The 7,734-nt window shown below is 51.0% G+C and overlaps 1 long non-coding RNA gene across 1 annotated transcript in view; it reads left to right on the top strand.

Annotated features, from left to right (window-relative positions):
- Window positions 1-621: 621 nt before the first annotated feature.
- The window catches only part of LOC136172017 (uncharacterized), a 136,927-nt gene continuing 129,814 nt past the window's right edge, over window positions 622-7,734 (top strand). Inside the window, exons 1-2 of the long non-coding RNA XR_010663952.1 lie at window positions 622-647; window positions 770-954. This is a non-coding gene — a long non-coding RNA (uncharacterized lncRNA). The remainder of the gene's footprint in view (window positions 648-769; window positions 955-7,734) is intronic.

Genomic DNA, 7,734 nt, shown 5'->3' with positions numbered 1-7,734 from the left:
CGCTGCGCTCCAGGAGCCGCCGCCAAGCGCATCTGAAATCCTCAACAGTTGTCTCATGATTGCTGCTCACCGCCAATGCATGTTTGCTGTAATTACACCGTGTCTAAAGGAGAAGCACAAAAGACTTGTTGATTTTGGATGGGGGCTGACCTGGGCTCCTGGCAGAGTGCGGGCCGCCCCGGTGAGGACGTGACCAGCTGGGGCAAGTGCTGAACCAGGGCCATTGCAGCCCGGCCGCCTCAGCCTCGCCCTGCCACTGCCAGCTGACTCGAGTCGGCTTTCTTTGGAGAATCACCCGAGGGGAACAAAACGAGGAACTGGAGTTCCTATAAAAAGCAGCTCGCTCCTTCCTCCAGCCAAGTCCCCACATGATAATCATCTCTGAAGTGGGCCGCCCCTCCCTCCCAAGCTGCTAACCACACTCATTGTCTGTCTCTTGTCTCTGCGAGGAAACAGCTTGGCTTCCGAGAGAGGCCTGTCCACCCCGGCCGGGGAGCGGCGGCCGTCCCATCTGAGCCTGGCGGCTTCCTGCTTCCCCCACCCAGGCTGTGCTGGGCCGGCGAGAGGTCGGCCAGAATGTGCTGGAAAGGAGCGCGAGCTGGCTTGGAACTGGGGACCCTGGCGGCAGTTCAGAGGCCGCCGCTCATGTACGTGGTGACATGGACAAACTGCTTACCCTTGTGGGGCCTCACTTTCTCCATCTGTTATTTCGGGAGGTGGGGGATGGGCTCCAAGGTGGCTTCCAAACTCCGTTTAAATGTCTTTCCAGGGAAATGTTAGGTGGAACCTTGCTGCAGAAAGCAGAACTGCTGGATGAAGGTGGAGATTGCATCCCACAATGCCATCCACCTGGCATCTCTAGCCCAACCCCTCCCAGGCATCCCTTGGGGACCATGGAGGAACCCCTGGGTACCGTGGAGCACAGTTTGAAAACTGTGGGCTCTGCTCTCAAAGGTCTGTGCCAGCCTTTGGGTTAGAAGAATCTATGCCTGTTGAGGTAAAGTCCTGGGGGTTGCCTTTGGCTTTGTCAGTGAGCCTGATTCCATCCTGGGATGGGGAGGGGGGATCATTTCAGCAGGAAGACGACAACCCATGGTAACAACAACAACAACAACAAGAACGAGAACAATTTTGCTCCCGCCGAAGTTTCTTGAGCAACTGGCAGGCCGCCACGAATGTACTTAGGCGGAAAATCACCAGAAAAAAATGATATAATCTGACAGATTTTTCACAGGCTTAAATATTCATGAATTAAAGGAATTGGCAGAATTTTCTACATTATTAGCTTCCATCATGGCTGCAGGAGCAGTTGGTATACTGGCTGCTCTTCAAGATCCATTAATCTCGTCCATCATAAGAGCAGCCATTTCGAAATTAGCTATTTTTACTGAGTGATGGTGTGCGGGGGAGACGGGAAAGTGGAAATGCTATTCCAGTTTAAAGGTCCTCCTGCTCCTCACTTTGAAATCTGCAGGGGAGGCCAAACAGCATCTCTACAGGAAGGGGGTCCGTGTGACCCCAGGGCTGGGAAAATGGAAGCACAGGGTGGGATGCAGGGCCCCTCTAGTTCCTCGACTAAGCGCAGCAAGCCTTCTGTCTGCTGAACCCAAACTCCGGGCCAGGGACTGGGCAGGGAGTTTGAGACACCTCTCTGGGACGCCGAAACCGAGAGACCCAAGTAGGAATTTCTGGGTGAAGATGACATTTCGATAACAGTCTTGCTACCAGATAGCACTCGGGGTGCAGGACTGTAGAATGGCCAAGTAATAATAGTCTTCATTTGTGGAATGTGTACTCTAAGCTGGATACTGGGTACTGGAAGGTATCTATCTCCTGGAAGGTATCTACCTTCCAAGCTTTTTGATGCTAGAGTGAGATGGTGCATGGTTATTTTATATATATATATATATATAATAGTTGGGGAAATGAATCAAGAGAGGTCATGTCAGTTACCTGAGGTCTCATAGCCAGTGAAAGGCAGTGTCATGATTCAAAACCAAGCCTGTATGTCCCCAAAGGTAGAGTGTTGTAACTTCTGGCCTATGGCACTGTGGAGGATCATCCTTTCAAACACATCCAGAATCTGCTAGGAGGAAGCTGCTTCTTTCAAAGCATAGAGCAAAGTTTTGGATCAGATCATTCCTACAGAAACTTGAAATTAGCAGGTTAATTTCTTCCTCCCCTCCCTCCCTTCCTCCTTCCATTCTTCCTTCTCTCCTCCCTTCCTTCCCTTTATCCTTCCCCCTCCTGTTTTAAAATGTAGGTTTTGTTATTATTCAGGTATGGTAAAGCCAGCAGATCAGAAGATGACTGCTGTTGAAAAGGTAGTTTATTACTCACAGTTCCCCAGAGGAGGGCAGGCCATGCCACAAGGGGCTATGTGGGGAAGTACCAGGGTAGATCAGGAGGCAGGAGGCAGGGGAAAATGTGGGCGAGAGTCTTCACTGCAGTTTCCAAGGGAAGGAACAGATGAGGCAAGCTAAGCAGGTTTAGGATTTGCTAGTTAGAATGATTTCAGCAGTGCTCTGGGGTGCAGGGACTGACCCTAATAATCGGGTACCTGGCCCCTGGGGTGAGGAGGGAAAGTAGGTAGTGACCTAAAGACTGAAAGCCTGATAAAGGAGGTAGCTGGGGGCAGGGTAAGGGGACGGGTGGAATGAGGGACTAGCTGGTTTGCATATGAAAGGTGTGTTTACCATCTCAGAGTTTACTTGCCTTGGGAGCTGCAGACTCCTCAGGGTCAGCAAAGCCCTAGATGTCAAAGCATCAGAAAGTCAGGGGGGGAAAAAGACATGATTAATATACTCACTCTCACTTATCCATCCATCCATCCGACTATCCAGTCATCCATGTGTTTATTGAGTTTCTGCTATACGGGGTGCTGTCTGTAGGCACCTCTGTAGGCCTTGCTCCGATTCTTCAGTACGCGGCTGAGATCTGCATGCTCAGGAGAGCCTGTTCCTTGCCTACTAGCCTCATCTCAGAGGCAGAGACTCCGGGAACTGGACCAAGATTTCCTCTGTTCACTTTCTGTATGCAGGTCTGCCTTGTTGCACATGAGCCAGGGCTCAAGGAATTGCAAAGGGGTACTCTGTTTAGGTGCTATCCAAAATATTTAACAATGCAGTGGCAGAGGAGCTAAGTAGATGCACAACCAGATTGGTTGAACATCACCTGCCTGGGTGAGACCAGACCCTGCTGTGCTGCTGGGGGTAGGGGTGGGGGTGGGGGAGGGGAGGGGGAGTGGGGGGAGGGTGGGGACTGAGGCAGAGTCTGTGTTCCCTGTCTGCCTACATGGGACCAGCAATTGCTCTGGGTCTCAGAATATTTCTTTGTTGCTGAGGAGTGAAAACTGCAGACAGATTGAGTGGGGGAGCTGGTATTTGGGTAGCAGTTCTCACGTTTATCATCAACAATAATGATGATTAGTCATCATAATAATTAATAATTATTTACACTTGTATGGTGCTTATTTGTGGAGTATTTACTCCATGCCAAGTGCTTTTAAAACAGCTTATAACTGTAGCCAAAATTTACCGAGCTCTGCTGGAGGCCAGTCACTTCTGTGCTTAGAACTGTCTGGACATCACCGTGGTTAATCTACACATCATCCCTGTAAGGCAAGGATGTAATCTCCCTTTCACAGGTGAGGAAAGAGGTTAAGTCTCAGAGAGGTTAAGTAACCTATCCAGGGCCACACAGTGAGTTAAGAGGAAGAGGTGGGTCTCAATATTCAGTCTATCTGACTTCCTCTCAGGTCTCTCCTGTGCCCAGGCTAACCCTTGGCCCGGTGCATTCTTGTTCCTCGGGGATCAAAGAGAAGCGTCAGGGCCTGGGGTGGTAGGCACAGGTGTTCGGGCTCTGGGGGGCTCCATGACCTGCTCCTGGGTCCTGGCTAAGGAGTCTTTCCCTCTTGTTTTTACCTTTCTATTCTCAATTGCCCATCTTAGATTTATTCTCCCACTTACTTATCCATTCCTCATTCATGACTAAGCCTGTTCTCCAGTCCCTCTTCCACGATTCTGCCCAACTGTGCTCTGCACCTCTGAAGCCACCCACTCCAGATTTCTGGGGACACAGGAAAGATCGTTAACAATCATGTATGAGTCCTGGGGCTTTCAACTCATCATCAGAGGTTCAGTGACTGCTGCTGCCAGAGAGGGACCCTTCCCAGGAGGAAAGTAAAGGCAGGTCCAGGGGTGACTTTCTTCTGTAAGAACATTGTTTCTGCTCCCCAATACTGCTGGTCCTCACAACAGTTCTGTGACACGAACAGGAAGGAGGGTGGTACTGCTGGCCCTAGGGGGCAGTTACAGATCTCTGCTCAGTTTCCTCATCTGCAAAATGGGCATAACAACACCAACCTAATGTTTTGAACCTGAGCTCAGTTGCTTCAGTTATGTCTGATGCTGTACGACCCTATGAACCCTATGAATGGGTTGCCATGCCCTCCTCCAGGGGATGTTCCTGTCCCAGGGATCAAACCCGCATCTCCTACACCTCCTGCACTGCAGGAGAGCCACTGGAGAAGCCCCAGTGGTTTTCAGTGAGGTTTAAACATGTCAGTGTATTTCCCAGACCACAGCAAGCACTATGTAAACAGTGACTATGATTGTCGTTTTGGTTACCATTGTTGTCATTGCTTTCCACCCTAGCTACGAGACTTTGGGTTTACCTTTCTGAGTCCATTTCCTCCTTTTTAAAACAGAGATATAAAAATTGTCACTTGGGGTCTTGGGAGGTGTTTCACATAAAGCACCTTGCACAGTGGGGTTCCCAGGTGATGCTAGTGGTAAAGAACCTGCCTACCAATGCAGGAGACATAGGAGAGACCTGGGTTTGATCCTTGGGTTGGGAAGGTCCCCTGGAGGAGGGCATGGCAACCCACTCCAGTGTTCTTGTCTGGAGAACCCCAGGGACAGAGAAGTCTGGTGGGCTACAGTCCATAGGGCTGCACAGAGTTAGACACAACTGAAGCGACTGCACACATGCACACGTCGCACAGTGCCCGCCTCTCAGTAGGTGCAAAGTTAATCACCATTCTCTTTCCCCCTCTCCTCTTCCCCCATTCACATGTATCACCAGCCCCGAGGCCCGGGGAGGTGATTTCTGTGGCTGTCACAGCAAGGCGGTGATCAGGCTAGAAATAAAGCCTCAGACTAGACTGGGTTGGCAGAAAATGCCTATCTCTGTTGCTCGGTCTACATTTTGATTGCATTTCGGCTAAATCTGTTTGTCCCCAGTGGTCTTGGCTCTCAATCCCTCCTCAGTCCGTGTATACCTACCAATTACTTGGCGGAGAAGAGTCCAGCATAGTTCTGAAACACAGGGACGTTCGGAGCTTCATGGGTTTCTTCCGGCTGGATTATGGTGTAGGCATTAAAATCTTTAGCAAGCGACAAAAGAAAGGCAGTGCGGAAATGATAACTATTCTTTCTGAGCTCCATTAATTCCCGTCTTTAGGCGGGATTGCACTGGGAGGCTGACTCATCCCAGGTGGTGAGGCTTCTGTGGGGGCTCATCTCCCACCACTGTGTCTGCCTCCCTGTAGAGCCCACCACCCTTTTTCTCCTTTGTGGGGTCCAGATTGTCATTGCAGAAGGGGCCAGCTGCAGAGCTCTCCATAGCTAAAGCTCCCCACCCTCTGCCATCGCTTAGCCATATGGCAGAACACAGCAGCACCGTGGGTGGTGGGTCCCCAGGCCACCCTTCTGCCCAGGGAACCTCGAAGAGCTCAAGCTTCTTTGCACATGAGGCCTGTAGGTGGCAGCAGCTCCCGGACCCAAGAAGATAATCTGTGTTGGGGAGAGGGGTTGAACCTGGAAGCAGGCTTGACTTGGAAGCACCTGGGGATTACAGGTGGAGGCCGGAATCAGTCTGGAAGGCTAATCAAGACAGCATATCAACACTAGGAAGGGCAAGACTAGGAGGAAAGTTGTGAAAGGGTGGCTGTAAACCTGGACCACCTAGTTTAAATACTTGTTCTGTTGCTTTCTAGCTATGTGACCAAGAGCAAGTTGCTTCCCCTGCTCCCCTGTGCCTCAGTTGCTCCATCTGTAAAATGGGAATCACGGAGTAAGCAACTCGAAGGATTGTTTGAAGGCTAGATTAGAAATTACTTGTCAAGGTAACTATTCAATAAAGACTAAATCTATGCTGAAAGTCCCCCTCATCAAACAATGAGTAGTGCTGTAGAAAAATACCGTGGCTGCATTGTCTTCTCCAAGCCTGGGTCACCACGCAGTCTGATCAGTGGGAACCATGGGTCCAGAACCCAGGTCACAGGCTGGGTAAGGGAACAGGACCTGAGCGAGCTGACCTCTGCACAGGGCCTGGCAGTCCCTTCCTTCCCAGCCCTGCCGGGCTTAATCCTCAGATACTGAAGTCCTGGGCCTGCAGTGCTGGCTCCTGACGAGGTGGGGGAGGGTGGGGACAGGGAGAAAGGAAGCCGAGGACAGGCTGCTTTCCACACAGTTAGCTCCTGACAGCACCTTTTCATTAAACCATCTCTTTTGAAAGGCTTCTGTCCCCAGCGTAATTGAGGCTTTGGTTCCCTTCACTGCTGTCGGCTTGTTTTCCAAAGAACTGCCTTGGTGCCCCTTGGAGCTTCTGACAGATTTTCAGAGCAACAATTAGGGAATCCAAAGAGTGCGTGTGATGTAGCCTCTGCTCAGATGCATGGTGTGCCTCGGGCCGTGGGACAGGTCGGGCTGGATGGGATCACAGACCTACCTGCTTAGACCGTAGGGCTCGGTCTCAGGGATCCCAGGAAGTGAGGAGGCTCTTTTCTGAGGGGTCCCCAGCTCCCATCCTGTTTTTTCCATTCTTTCGTCTTTCCTTCCTGCCAGTATTCTACTGGCTTTGAACTTAAAGGCCCTAGAAATACATTCATTAGGTAGATAGCACTTCTTACCAAGAAGACTTTGGGTTCTGTCTGTAAAACAGCCCCGAAGTCCAACAACACAGGAACAGAGGCTTTGGCTGGCCCGTGAGGGTTTCAAAGGCTGCAGATCTGACTCCTAGTCAGTGATTGAATCCCCTTTGCAACCTCCTCTCCAAGTGGTGCTGCCCTCTCTAACCGCGAGTGATGCAGAACTCAGGACCTTCAGAGGCAGCCAGTGATTATCTGTCGAGGTAACTTGGATTGGTTGGTTGGCTCCAGGGACATGGGGACGAGGCCAGAAGCTGCACCTGTCCAGGGATATTTTTTAAAAATATTTATTTATTTACTGGCTGCATCAGGCCTTAATTGTGGCAAGCAGGATCTTCGTTCTGGCGCGCAGACTCTAGTTGAGGTGCACATGGTCAGAAGTTGCGGCGCTCAGGCTTAGTTGCCTTGCAGCGTGTGGGATCTTAGTTTCCTGACCAGGGATCGAACCCGCATTCCCTGCACTGCACGGCAGATTCTTAACCACTAGACAGCCAAGGAAGTCCCCAGGGATATTGAAGTAGCACTATTATTCTCCACCAAGTGTGGGCCAGCAGGCAGTGCTGGGAGAGGGGTGGGGTTGCTGTAAATATGAAAAGGCTCAGTTCTGCCCTCCAGGAACCCGAGCAGCTCAGTAGAAACCTGTCTTGGGTCCAACTCTTTGAGGGAAGGGGAGACAGTTTGGGCATAGCATTCGGGGTGCAGGGGGTCATGAACTCTGTATGAGAAAGGGCACTCACACTGCATCCCACCCCATAATCTAACCTCAGTCCTTACAACCGCCCTGGGAGTTGGGTCTCATCACC

Source organism: Muntiacus reevesi, chromosome 7, assembly GCF_963930625.1.
Source record: "Muntiacus reevesi chromosome 7, mMunRee1.1, whole genome shotgun sequence".
Taxonomy (NCBI): domain Eukaryota; kingdom Metazoa; phylum Chordata; class Mammalia; order Artiodactyla; family Cervidae; genus Muntiacus; species Muntiacus reevesi.
This window is presented reverse-complemented; position numbering and strand designations above follow the sequence as displayed.